Source organism: Chiloscyllium plagiosum, chromosome 5 (genome assembly GCF_004010195.1).
Source record: "Chiloscyllium plagiosum isolate BGI_BamShark_2017 chromosome 5, ASM401019v2, whole genome shotgun sequence".
NCBI lineage: Eukaryota > Metazoa > Chordata > Chondrichthyes > Orectolobiformes > Hemiscylliidae > Chiloscyllium > Chiloscyllium plagiosum.
The window spans coordinates 86,997,116-87,012,134 of record NC_057714.1 but is presented as its reverse complement, the minus strand read 5'-3'; the positions used below and the strand labels follow the sequence as shown (position 1 = coordinate 87,012,134).

At 40.7% G+C, this 15,019-nt stretch overlaps 1 protein-coding gene across 2 annotated transcripts in view; it reads right to left on the bottom strand.

Annotated features, from left to right (window-relative positions):
• The window catches only part of jcada (junctional cadherin 5 associated a), a 233,742-nt gene that overhangs the window by 179,943 nt on the left and 38,780 nt on the right, over positions 1-15,019 (bottom strand). The window contains exon 1 of one of the 2 annotated variants that reach the window (XM_043690567.1): positions 14,224-14,285. The exons of the other annotated variant lie outside the window; for it this stretch is intronic. The gene's annotated coding sequence lies outside the window, so the exon portion shown is untranslated. Of the gene's footprint in view, positions 1-14,223; positions 14,286-15,019 lie in introns of those variants that run through there. 2 annotated transcript variants of the gene reach the window in all.

The window sequence follows — 15,019 nt, the reverse complement described above, 5'->3', positions numbered from 1 at the left end:
ACTTGATAGGGGTTTATAAGATGATCAGAGGAATAGATAGAGTGGACAGTCAGAAACTTTTTCCCTGGGTACAACAGAGTGTTACAAGGGGACATAAATTTAAGGTGAAGGGTGGAAGGTATAGGGGAGATGTCAGGGGTAGGTTCTTTACCCAGAGAGTGGTGGGGGCATGGAATGCGCTGCCTGTGGGAGTGGCAGAGTCAGGATCATAGGCGACCTTTAAGCGGCAATTGGATAGGTACATGGATGGGTGCTTAAGCTAGGACAAATGTTCGGCACAACATCGTGTATTGTTCTATGTTCTAATCAAGTTTGGAATTGGATGAGCAGTTTCAATTTAAAGTTCATGTGAAATATAGCTAGACGTTTGGGAGTTGATTACTTTTTTTATTCTTCCATGAGGTGTGGGCATCATTGACAAGACCAGCATTTCCCACCATTCCCTAATTACCCTGTAGGCCATTTCAAAGAGCAATTAAGAGTCAATTACCTTCCTATGAGTCTGGAATCATGTGGGGGTGAAGGGAAGGGTACATTTCCTTCCATAAAGGGCTTTAGTGAAACAGATGGGTTTTTATGATCATAGATGCTAGTTGTTGTGGTCATATGTACATTGAACAGTTTTTAGTTCCAGACTTCATGGATTGAATTGATGTTCCATGGTGGTATTTGAATAGCTGCCATGGTGGTATTTGAAACCATGTCCCCCACAGCATTCACCTAGATGTGTGGATGACTAGCTCAGGGAAATTGTCAAAAAGTCACCATGTGAGCTATAGAATCTGGAATGCTTTAATTGTCCCAGCAATGACAAAGTTCAGATTTAGGATGAGGACGTAAGTGGGCCAAACTGGGTGAGAAGTATATGGGTCTGAGTTGGAAGCGGAGGCATGGGAATGTAAGTTCAGTGATGTTAACACATTTAAGTGCTAATGTGACTCACCATCCTTGTTTATACTTGCAGCCTTCCCCAACACAAAACAGTGCTACGAAGGAATTGGGTTGTTTTCATTAAGAGTGTGAGCTGTCCTCTGACGCAACATGTCAGAAGACAAGAATATAATTATCCATACTGTTACTTTATCACAATGCAACCCTTTTTCACCTTCATAAAAAAAAACTCCTTGTTCCTTCATTACTATATGCAATCCTTTTATATGAGATCAATCTATGCTGTAGACATGTTTATGTGGGTGAAGCTATAGAACTGTCTTGTTTAAGTTATTATTCTGGTTTAAATCCAATGATTCATGAACATTTCTAATTTCTAGCTGACACGAATAAGCAAACAATTGTGAAAATAATGATGGCAAAGCATTAAGACACTAATCTGCTTATTTTCAAGGCATTACAATGGTCTTGACATGTTTTGCCCAATCTGGAAACTTCAGTTCATGCAGACAATATGAAATACTAAATTCACCAAAATAATTCCCTATGGTAGGCTCATTCAGAAGGTCAGGAGGAATGGGATACAGGGGAACTTAGCTGTCTGGATACAGAATTGGCTGGCCAACAGAAGACAGCGAGTGGTAGTAGAAGGAAAATATTCTGCCTGGAAGTCAGCGGTGAGTGGTGTTCCACAGGGCTCGGTCCTTGGGCCTATACTTTTTGTAAATTTTATTAATGACTTAGATGAGGGGATTGAAGGATGGGTCAGGAAGTTTGCAGACGACACAAACATTGGAGGTGTCGTTGACAGTATAGAGGACTATTGTAGGCTGCAGCGGGACATTGACAGGATGCAGAGATGGGCTGAGAGGTGGCAGATGGAGTTCAACCTGGATAAATGCGAGGTGATGCATTTTGGAAGGTCGAATTTGAAAGCTGAGTACAGGATTAAGGATAGGGTTCTTGGCAGTGTGGAGGAACAGAGGGATCTTGGTGTGCAAGTACATAGATCCCTTAAAATGGCCACGCAGGTGGACAGGGTTGTTAAGAAAGCATATGGTGTTTTGGCTTTCATTAACAGGGGGATTGAGTTTAAGAGTCGTGAGATCTTATTGCAGCTCTATAAAACTTTGGTTAGACCGCAATTGGAATACTGTGTCCAGTTCTGGTCGCCCTATTATAGGAAAGATGTGGATGCTTTGGAGAGGGTTCAGAGGAGGTTTACCAGGATGCTGCCTGGACTGGAGGGCTTATCTTATGAAGAGAGGTTGACTGAGCTCGGACTTTTTTCATTGGAGAAAAGGAAGAGGAGAGGGGACCTAATTGAGGTATGTAAGATAAGAGAGGCATAGATAGAGTCGATAGCCAGAGACTATTTCCCAGGATAGAAATGGCTAACAGAAGGGATCATAGTTTTAAGCTGGTTGGAGGAAAGTATAGAGGGGATGTCAGAGGCAGGTTTTTCACACAGAGAGTTGTGAGAGCATGAAATGCGTTGCCAGCAGCAGTTGTGGAAGCAAGGTCATTGGGGACATTTAAGAGACTGCTGGACATGCATATAGTCACAGAAATTTGAGGGTGCACACATGAGGATCAATGGTCGGCACAACATCGTGGGCTGAAGGGCCTGTTCTGTGCTGTACTGTTCTATGTTCTATGTTTATAATAATCCTTGCACTTATGGGCAATTGCAATTTCTGAGACTGTTTTACATTTTACATTTCTTTCTGTCCTGGCAAAACCAAACTTGATGTGTGCAAACAAATATCTGCAGAGCTTTACACAAACATTTGTTTAAAGTCCTGAAAGTAGGAAGAACTACTCTTGGTGTAAATATCTTAAACATGTTGCACAGTTGGTATTCCTAACAAATTCACCCATTGTACTCTTTGCTACCTTCCCCCACCCTCCTCCATGACCTATCACCTCCATCCCCAACCCCATTCACCTATTGTACTCCATGCTATTTTCTCCCTACCCCCACCCTCCTCTCATTTATCTCTCCACCCTTCAGGCTCTCTGCCTCTGTTTCTGATGAAGGGCTTTTGTCCGAAACGTCGATTTTCCTGCTCCTCGGATGCTACCGGAACTGCTGTGCTTTTCCAGCACCACTCTAATTTAGAATCTGGTTTCCAGCATCTGCAGTCCTTGTTTTTACCCATTCCTAACAAAACTTTAAACTGTGTCAAAAATAATATTGGAAGGCAAATAGCACCCAGAGGAAATCGTCCTGTAAATGATTACACTGTCGATAGACATGAGCTGAAAATTACCCCTCAGCTTCTTCAGTGGCTTTGAGACAGGACGAGTCTTCATAAAGGGCTGATTGTTCGATTTTCAATTGTTCGATTTTCAATTTATTTCTCAACACAATCAATTTACAAAAATTCAAATTATCATCCCAAGTCAATTTTTAAAATTCTACTTAATTGAGTCTCCCCAGTTTATTTAATGGAGTCATAGATTCATACAGCACAGAAACAGATCTTTCAGTCCAAGCATTCCATACTAACTATAATCCCAATCCCAAAGTCCCACCTGCCTGCACCTAGCCCATATCCCCCCAAACATTTCTTATTCATTTATGATCTAAATGTCTTTTAAACTTTGCAACTGTACCCACATCCACCATTTCCTCTAGAAGTTCATTCCACACGTGTGTAAAAAAATTGCCCCCATGTCTTTTTAAAATATTTCTCCCCTCACTTTATAAAGATGCTCCCCTACTCTTGAAATCCCCCACCCTAGGGAAAAGACATCTGCCATTGACCTAATCTATACTGCTCATTATTTTATAAACCTCTATAAGATCACCTCGCAACCAACTACACTCCAGTGTAAAAAGTCCCAGTTTATCCAGCCTCTCTTTATAACTCAAACCCTCCAATCCCAGCAGCATCCTGGTAAATCTCTCTGAACCTTCGCCAGCTTAATAATATCCTTTCTATAACAGGCAACCTGAACTGGATACAGTATTCCAGAAGAGGCTCTGAACTGTGAAGTCTTCTCACATGAATACAAATCTGAGAGGTTAAACTCTCTCAGTTTCTAATAACTTGCATATTTATAACTAAATTCTTACGGTTTGGAAGCCACATAAGGCTTTTCAACATTTTTACACAATTTTTGCGTGTTATTTTTCTGCTCTTACATGTCTAGACATTTTTATTGCTATAGCAAACTGTTGTTATGGATATAGTTTCTTGGACACTCAATTCTTCAGTTCACCTATGCCCTTCAGCACTTCCTTTTTCACGCTCCTATCTGCCATTTTTAGATCCATGGTTCACATTTGGATGAACCACATTTGAGAGGGAGAAAGTGAGGACTGCAGACGTTGGAGATCAGAATCGAGAGTGTAGTGCTGGAAAGCACAGCAGGTCAGGCAACATCCAAGGAACAGGAGAATCGACATTTCGGAAATATCAGGAATTCCTGGTGAAGGGCTTATGTTCAAAACATCGATTCTCCTGCTCCTTGGATACTGCCTGCCTTGCTGTGCTTTTCCAAAACTACACTCTTGACTCTGAACCACATTTGACTTTGTTCTGGTTATTGCAGCTTTCATATTAACTTTCTCACAATTAACTTTCAGAATTTGATCACACTATTTATTAGTTTCCTGCTATTTTCTTCATGACTCACTATATTGTCCGAGCCCTTTCATCATTTCAGGTATGGATGCTTATACTTTACATAGTTTAAAAAAAACACATTAAACCGTAAATCCTTGTATATTTTTCAGGAAGCTTCATTTCCATTGGTGGTTACTCAGCACCAAAACACAAAAGTCTGAAACTGTTCAAAATATTGACAATTTGCAATATTTTAATATTTAAATGTGATGCTAATAAATTGAGAGGATACTTACTGACTATTCCCATCCTGACAATGACACAGTTGAGTCACTGCTTGAATTCACATGGTCATCACATGGTCTAATTGGCCACAATATTCAGTGAAGTTTTCAATTGTTTTCCTTACTGATTGTTAAAGGTAAAACACAGAGTAAGGTAAAGACTAAGGCTCATGGGAATTTTGTGGTTTGTTTTTAAAGACACATTTTATTTTCAAAGTTGTTGGGACCATGGAGCTGGATTTCGCCAAGATCTTTGAGACCCCGAAATTAGTCTCAATTCTGGGTCAGGAAGTGGTCCTGGAAGCACAAAGCTTACTGACCTCATGGAGACAGGAACTAAGAAATGACTTCTGGGGCCTTTGTGTGATTGCAGATGGGAGCTAGGACAGGGAATTGTAAGGCCCAGGACATCCACTGTGATGCCCAAGCTAGCAGCCCTACTGGGAGAGGCAAGTACTATTGAGGCAGATAGGAGATCGCGGGATATCTCAATAGGAAGATAACAAAAACTTAAAATTCCCCCATAGTCACAGCAGTCAGGGCATCTTTACTAACTTGTAGGTGTGGTTATTACATTTAATAAAGCTTGTGCTTAGTTGATGGGAAAACGCATCAAAAGGTCACCAACATGCAGCCTGCAAAGAGGAGATATTCTCTGGTTCAATTCTGGCCTCTGGTTTGAGTAGCGGTGGGGGACATGGGCGGGGAGTCAGTCTCTCAGTGGGAAGATCCTGGTAGAAGCTCTGTGACTTCCCAGCTGGTGAAATAATGGGTTTAATGGTTACTCACTGGTGCTGGGCGGATAGCCTCAAGCACCCTCACACTGCCTCCACCAAAATTATCTGAAGGCAAAAATATGGCATTGTCCACTTTGCTCATGGTTCCCACCTCCAACTTCACTGAAATGCGAAAATTCAGTCCAACAATTCCCTCAGTAACAGAAAGCAAGCACATTGCACCGTGCTGCAGAAGCACAAACTTGGCTCCTAGACCATTGTCTCAATGGCATACTGGTAAGAAATAGAAGCAGCAAACAAAAAAACTGAGGGAAATAAATAAATACCATCACCATTGAAACATAATTCGACAATTATTCAAATGTTTCAAGGTGATTTATTTTAAATTAACTTTGTTGAAAAGAACAAAAGCAGAAAATGCGGGAGAACCTCATCATGTCTGGCAGCATCTGTAGAGAGAGAAATAGCATTCATGTTTGGAATCCAACGATTCTTCAAGAATCGTCAAAGACTCAAAATGTTTACTCTGTTTCTCTCTCCACAGATGCTGCCAGATGTACTGAGATTCTGCAGTATTTTCTGTTTTTGTTCTTTCAGACAGTGTTTCTTTACTTAAATCACTCTCAGCATTTTCTGTTTTGATTTTGGGTTCCCAGTATCCTCAGCATTTTGATATTGCTTGAAGGGATCTTTCGTGTAGGCCACCCCTGCTTGTGGGGTTGGGGGAAGGGGGAAAAGTTGGCAAGGAGAAATTTGTCAGGGGTGCATCCTGCTACTTATCCAGGGATGTGGCTACCAAGGACTGGTGTTTGATGTTGGAGTCATTGGAAGGACCTTTAATTATAAGGTTCCTCACACATGTTTGTATGATATTGGGGAACATTTAGAATAGCCACCAGGCTTCCACAGGCCAGAAATGGTGCTTTTATATATATGGCCTTCAACACAGATGCTCCACCTGCAATGTCTCATTCTTAAATCATAGTGACTAAAGATGCCTGATCACATGTTCCAGGTCAGAGAAGTGAGAAAACACAGCACGGGGTATCTGTGGACCTTGCCCAATCTCCAACACCAGTGATGATAGCTTAATCTGGGCTCTGTTCCCAGCAAGGCCAAATGGTTCATTTAGAATGATCATGGGATTGTCAGAAAGGCTGCAAAGACTCGTTTTTGTCTTGGGAAGCTATTGATTTTCTTCCCTTTTCTTCCGAAAAATATAACACGCTAGCGTATGGTTCCAGAAATGCTGGCGACTCATCGATACTTCACCAGATTGGGCTTGAGGAATTATCATTGGGAACAATTATGCATTGTTCTGACTTGGATACTGTACACTCAGTAACACATCACAGGACAGTGTGAGAAATGTTGTGAACAATCACTGAAACTACATGCTGACTTGTAAGTCATAGATCTCAGGATTAGGAGTCAATATCCATTAAAATTCAAATTAACCTGAGACTGTTCAGCTTCGATCCCTGATGTACACATTCTGAAACCCAGCTGTTTGGATTAGATAGGGTGTCTCCATGATAAACACAGTTTGGAACTGACAGCAGTGAACCTTAGGGAATAGATCCTGAAGATGGGTGACTGCACACTACTGGAGGAGTGGGGACTTTGATCCTTATCAAAACATTTTGCTAATGGGTCATTCACAAGCAAGAATAACACACACATGAAACATACTATTATTCAGATCAGATAGATTTGAGCCAGCAAGCTATAATATTTTAAAAGTGTTTTTAAAATGAACAACATAAACACTAATTATCCTACATCAAAAGATAAACAACATGTTAAACATTCTTCACCAGCTGTAATGCACTTTGAGACTTTCTGAGGTCATGAAAGATTGTGCATAAAGGCGTGCTCTTTCTTTTTAAAATATGTCCCCATAGGCTTGTCTTTCTCTCTGATTTGGGTTCCAGTGTCACTTCCACACTGATGGTGAATATCCTTTGTCATAACAGGATCATAAATTCCTCATTCGCTTTCACTCACTTTAATAAACTTGATACCTTGAACAGCAGAAGTTAGGACATGTATGTTATTGGGTGACACTTTACAAGGCTATTCAAATAACCAGGCCCCCAACAGCTGCCACCTGCTGGACTTCAGCCATTGAAAACACGTAGTAATGAGTCTCAATCAGAAATTCAGAAGGATTGCACTCAAACATGTCAGCTGTCTTGAAATATCCCAGTCCTCACTCCTCTGTCTCAAAGACATCTGGCTCGTTTAAAATTCATTTTCAATGTTCCAAAATCATTTTAGCATAAAATGATTGATCCAATATGCATTCTTAAGAAGTAGATTAGATTTCTCCAGTACTTTTTGGTATTAGATTACATTTTTCTCAAACCTTTACCAAAACGTTGCCAAAGCTTTAGATCCAGGATGTTACCACGGTCAAGACAATTAAAATGATATAAACTGAAAATCAAAGGAGGAAATATTCTTTTAGACTGTTTCCGAACCCTTCCCCGGGCCAGTTCTACAAAGAGATCATCATATATAAGCTGGAGGATAAACAGGTTTACTTGCTAATTAGTTTGTAGGTGGGTAACATTGGCCAGGCCACATTTAATGTCCATCCCTAAATCCACTGATAAGGCAGAGTGGGCCCTCATGTTGAACTGCTACAATCTTTCTGCTGCTGGCTCTCATACAGGCCTTAGTTGGGAAATCACAGAAATTTGATGATAGAGGCCTTAAAAACCAGGCAAAGTATTGGCCTCACTCTATGTCCACAGACACTTTCCAGCAGGGTCACTGGATTGCACCAGGAGACAGAACCTTGGCTGATAGTTTCTTCCCCTCTTTGAGACAGATGAAATTGAATATAGCTGCCTCTATCTAAAATGTTATCAGGTGATAGACTAACGTTGACACCTTTTCAGTAGGGCTGGGCCCAGTTCAATAAATGAACAGTGCTTTAACCTACTATCCACATGTGGAGTTGAGCAAACCATGGTAAAAGGATCTGGCCTGGTAAAAGCATAGAGCATTGAAACATAGAAAGTAGGAGCATACTAGGGCATTAAACCCCTTGAGCTTGCTTCTCTGTTCAATATGCCCATTGTTGATTCTCTGTCTCAATGATACATAACACTTGATGCCATTAAAGTTACATGCAGTTCTGGTCTCCACATTACCAGAAGGATGCAGATGCTTTGGAAAAAGTGCAGTGAAAGTTTACCAGGATGTTGCTTGGTGTGGAGGGTTTTATGAAGAGAGGTTGGATAAACGTGGGTTGTTTTCACTGGGAAGAAAGAGGCTGAGGGGCAACCTGCTGGATGTCTACAAATTTATGAGAGGCATAGATAGGGTGATAATCAAAGGCTTTTTCCCCAGGATGGAAAGGTCAACTATAAGAGGGCATAGGTTCAAGGTGAGAAGGAGAAAGTTTAGAGGTGAAGTGCAGGGAAAACAGAGGGTGGTGGGTTCTTGGAAAGCACTGCCAGTGGTGGTGATGGAAACAGGCGCGTTAGCAGCATTTAAAGTGTATCCTGATAGACACATGAACCGGGAGGCGAATAGAGAGACAGAAACTGCATATGGGCAATAAGTAGTGGGTCTAAATAAGGTTTAGGAATCGGGACAGACTTGGAGGGCTGAAAGGCCTGTTCCTGTGCTGTACTGTTCTTCGTTCTTTGAGCTTCTTCTCTGCCCTTTCACCCAGAATTGGTGATTGAACCAAGAAAACCTCGGTATTGGAACTCCAAAGTACTTGTAAGTACATTAAACTTAGAATTACAATACATGTTTTATTTTAGAAATGGGGCACTAGCCAAAACATGACTGCAGATGTAAATTTGCTGGCTGTCTAGCTGCAGACAGAGACCCTGCAATGCACTTCTAACTAAACTGTAATCTTCTGGGAGTTGCCTCAGACGGTGAACGTGATGGGAGAAAAGACTGGACAAGAGACATGATTTCTGTCTCCTCTCAAGAATAGAGGTCGAAAGCCAATTCAACTCAGCTCTGTGTGCTATTGGAAGAAGGGGTGCTGGTGAGCTGAAGAACCCATGTGTACTAGCCTGGGTTCAAGCACGAGCATGCTAAGAATATCACAATCAAAGGAGACTCATTCGTTCCCTTTGTATTGGATGTAAAGGATGCTTTTGCTATGGGCTAGAAGCTAGCTAACCAGCAAGTCAGTCAAAAGGAAACAGGATTAAAGGAGCAATTGCTCACTCTGAGTGCTACAAGTCAACCACCATCAAGGTGGTGGTGGAGGGTTGCCTTTCAGACTGGAGGCCTGTGACCAGTGGAATGCCTCAAGGACCAGTGCTGGGTCCACTACTTATCGTCATTTATATAAATGATTTTGATGTGAACATAGGAGGTCTAGTTAGTAGGTTTACAGATGGCACCAAAGTTGGAGGTGTAGTGAACAGGGCAGAAGGTTACCTCAGAGCACAACGGGATCTTGATCAGATGGGCAAATGGACTGAGGAGTGGCAAATGGAATTTAGATAAATGTGAGGTGCTGCATTTTGGAAAAGCAAATCAAAGCAGGACTTACACACTTAATGGTAAGGCCCTGGGGAGTGTTGCTGAACAAAAGAGACCTAGGAGTGCAGGTTCATAGTTCCTTGAAAGTGGAGATGCAGGTAGATAGGATATCTGTTTGGTATGCTTTCTTTTATTGGTCAGAGCATTGAGTATAGGAGTTGGAAGGTCATGTAGTGGCTGTATATTGCGCGCAATTCTGGTCTCCTTCCTATCAGAAGGATGTTGTGAAACTTGAAAGGGTTCAGAAATTTTTTTTTTAGATTAGACTACTTACAGTGCAAAAACAGGCCCTTCGGCCCAACGAGTCCACATCGACCCGCTGAAGCGCAACCCACCCTGACTCAAGGATGTTGCCAGGGTTGGAGGATTTGAGCTATAGGGAGAGACTGAATAGGCTGGGGCTGTTTTCCCTGGAGTGTTAGAGGCTGAGGGGTGACCTTATAGAGGTTTATAAAATCATGAGGGGCATGGATAGATTAAATAGATATGGTCTTTTCCCTGTGGTGGGGGAGTCCAGAACTATGTTTAGGGTGAGAGGGGAAATATATAAAAGGGGCCTAAGGGGCAACTTTTTCACACACAAGGTGGTGCATATATGGAATGAGCTGCCAATGGTGGAGGCTGGTAAAAATACAGTGTTAAAAGGCACCTGCATGAGTACATGAATAAGAATGGTTTTGAGGGATATGGCCCAGGTGCTAACAAATGGTTAGGATATCTGGTTGGCATGGATGAGTTGGACCAAAGGGTTTCCATGCTGTATATCTCTTATGATTCTAAGGCTCTAAAAGTAAAAGTAAAAAAATTTCCAACTAATCTGCAAAGCCATGAATCTCAAATCTGACTGCTCTACTATCAATGTTTCATTATCTACTTTTCATGAATGACCCAGGGATTGAATTCAGGCTTACAGCTAAATATTGGAGGGACTGACTATAAGACCAACTGTTAAGTGGAATAACTAATAATTGCCTCATGTGAAATGAGTAACTAAGGTTCCCTGATTTTCCTGATTGAAACAGTGAGCACAGAGATCCCTAAATAACATGCATTGTGCTTTTCCCTCTCAATGCCTGTTCTCCACCAATTTTAAACAAGCCTTGAAATAGGAAGTAAGTGGTCAGTGCTCCCTTCAGGAAAAGGGCAAGTTAGACCTACAAAAGACAGTGTCCATGAGACGCAGTTCCTGTTCATTTCTGACAGATAGAAAATGGACAAGGACCTACAAGGAAAAGGTTCAACTAATGTTTTGTAAAGATTTTTGCCTATCCTAAAGAAGCTGTCAATGGTTGAATTACTACTAGTCCTGCCTCCTGTGACCATCTCAAACAGCCAGATCAATTCTGTCAATTCTCATTGTCCCAAATCAAGAAGCTGCTTTTAATATTTGGAACTGTCTGCCAGGTCAAGACTTCCAATGAACCTTGAAAGAGATTCAATCCATTCACGCGTAACATTCAGTGTGAATTGAGATTCCTGATGTTCCTTGTGCAGTTTATTCTCTATTTCAAAGCAAACACTTCAATAATTTCTCAGTACATACTAGCCTTCAGAATATGAGCTACAAATGTGGTGTGAGGAACTATATTGTGACAAATTGAATAGACTACATGCTAGGCTGTGAGACCTTAGTCAAATTTCTGTTAGAATTCTGGGCCTAACTTTAGTCTCCCCACGTAGGTGCTTTAGATAGGGTACAGTGGAAAGTTTGAGACTGGTTACCATTTTGAAGCTTCTTCATCAATTGAATCAAGTAAAAGAATCAGTACTGCTCACTTCAAAGAGGCTTAGAATTAGAAATATTCTGATCGAGGCTTATTAGATGATGAAAGAATTAGATTGCATTCCAAATGATTGTTACTTTAAATTAAATATGTCAGCAGGAGTCAATTTTAGATTAAATAAGGCCAACAACAAGGTTGTTGTCAGGGAGCAATCCTTTTTGAGGATAATTATGGATAATATTTCAGATTGTTTTGATGGGGGTGTAATCCACAATAAATTTCCATGAGTGTTTCCCCACATTTGGATGGGTTTTTAATCTGTTTCCTTGCCTCTGCTATGAGACCACGTGGTTTGGGTGGAGTACAGAGCATATGAATTGGAATGCACAAAGTATTACAATTGTGAGGGACAGACAAGATGAATCAGAGTTTTTATTTCCTTTTCACCATAACTTGTATGCTCATAAAAAAGTCAGACAGACTTTTATTTTCATCAAAGATAAACCCCAAATTACGATCAATTGAACGTGCAATGCACATGTTCAATTCACTGACTGCTTATTTTGGTATTTGAGTTGTCCTACTGCAGTGAGGTTCCTGGCCTAACCTTGCAAACACCAGTGATTGCATTACATTTAAATACAAGGCCAGATCTCATTAAGCATTTTTTTCACAACATAGGAATGTAGGCAGTAGTAGGCAATTCAGCCATTCAAGTTATTTAATATGCTCATGGCTGATCTTATCCTGGTCTCAACTCCACTTTCTTGCCTGCTTCCCATAGCCTTTTTTCCTGCTTTTCATCAAAAATATGTCTATCTCTTTCTTGAATCTGTTGATTGATTCTGCCTCCACTGTACTTTGGAGCAGTGAAATCTACAGAATCACAGCTCTATGAGAGAAATTGTTTCTCTCATCTCAATTTTGAACCTACCTTCCCCCGTCTCTATATCTAAGCCAGCTTGTTCGAGACTGTCCCACAAGGAGAAACATCTGTACAACGTCCACCTTATCAATCCCCTTCAGCTTTTTATATACCTCAAAAAGATTCCCCCCTCATTCTCCTGAACTCCAGAGAGTACAAGCTCAAGCTAGTCAACTGCTCCTCGTACTACAGCCCGTTCATCCCTGGAATCAACCTGGTGAACCTCCTATGAACTGCCTCCAGTGCCATCACATTTTTCCTCAAGTAAGGAGACCAAACCTGGTCACTATATTCCAGATGTAGTCTCACCAATGCCTTATATAATTATAACAACACTTCATTACTTTTATAATCCAATCCTTTTGCAACAAGTGCCAGGATTCCATTTGCCTTTCTTATTATTTGCTGCACCTGCATATACACTTTCTGCAATTCATGCACAAAGACACCTAGATCCCTCTGCACTGATGCACTTTGGATCTGCTTCCCATTTCAATAATAATATTAATAATAAAGGCATTGGCAACCCTTGCGTGTCTCCTGAACAAACAAGACATAGAACAGGAGGAGATGTCCAGCTGCAATCCTTGCTGTGAGCTCTGTAATCTCAGATTCAATGGCTGCAGAAGAAAGACATTGGGATACGCAATGGCAGAGCTGTAGAATGGGGAAATCAATTAAGTGTCTACGCAGCAACACCTATCAGAAAATGGTTGTCTGGCCAGGCTGAACTGGGATCACTTGAGAATATTTTCACTAATGAATACACGTTCCAGGCTGACAAGAGCATAGTCTTTTGGTTTCGAAAGGTCCTGCATGCACATTTTGGTAGACTCTGTTGGAATGCCACAATGTCATTTGGGAATATCATTAACAAATAAAATGCAGTTGGAAAGAGCAGAACAAGTGTGAAAGTATTTGCTGAAAGTGAATGGCCCAATAGCATTACATACTGCTAATTTACTTCTGTGATGAAATCATGGTGAAAGTTATATGTGCAAAATGTTAAGAAATCCATTTGTAATGCATTTTAGCTATTAATTACATTCACAACGACTTCATTAAACAAACAAAGCACTCATCCAATCCAATGAATCAATGAGAATCAATAATATAAACCTATCAACTCAATTAGTTTGGGTTAGACATTTCTTTTACAAACTTAGCAAAAAAAATGATTATCTGCTTCAATTTCTGTCCAAAGGATAATTTTCCCACTTGTGAACATATGTTCCCAAAATATGTCGAAGAATCGGAGAAAATACATGAATCATAGGATAAAATCTCAAATCAGCAAACACCTCAAATGTTACAATGCTGTCTATTATTGAGAAATTCAAAGGGTTCTGATTAAGTGAACGTTCAGTGTCATCAATACAGTATAACATACAATAAATTCTGGTTGCTACAGGTCATCTGCTGTTCTCCAAAGTGCTGTATTCTCAGCTGGGAGACAGTGAGGAAACAACAATCTCTCTTCAAAGTTGTGAAATCACTTTGAAAACAACAGACTATGTTTGGATTTGTTGCTTAATTTAGGCAATGCCATAAAGATAACCTTACCTGAGGCACAAGAATTGCTTTTCACTCTGCCATTGCAACCGCTGTTACTCACTCAAGTGCCCCAACTGAATAAAAATGCAGTCTGGAAAAATACACTGCTACTCTCTTCTGCAAAGTACACTCCCCTTCTTCCTGCAGCTGCTTCCTAAACAAAACTCTGCTATTGTTCTGTTATCTGCACCACAAACATGCCCTTCTCTGCGATCCCTGTGTGCAAAGGTCTGTATCAGACTTACAGTAACACACTACTGCAAAGCTTGTCATATTGCAGAGTATAATCGCACTTGTCATGTTCCATATTCACTAAAACACAAACAAATTCTTCAAAACTGGCTTGCGATAGGAGTCGGTTGAGGAAGAACACTGATTTTATCTGGTATTTGAGGCTGATCAATTTAACTTTGTCTTTTAAAGGCTGTTGGTTAATAATCGTTGCATGAAGCAGTTTTGTCACAGATACAATGGTTGAAGGCAATTGCTGAACAGAATTCATAACTCAAATTAATTGGGCCATGTTAAATTCACTTAGAATTATTTCCATTCTTTAAGAATGGCTCCATTTGCAATCTATGAATGGAGATGGTAGATAGGTCATGAGGGAAGGTGACCCTGGGTTCAGAGGCAACACTGAAAATTGTGCAGTGGGCTGGAAGGGGATGGAGTGTATGACCATTGGCAAAGGAGGGATAGTAGTTTCTCACATATATACCTGGTGACAGAATTAGGAAACACTCAGTGATATGACACTTTACAATCACGCTGTCACTACAAACTACAGCTATGACAACTGAATATA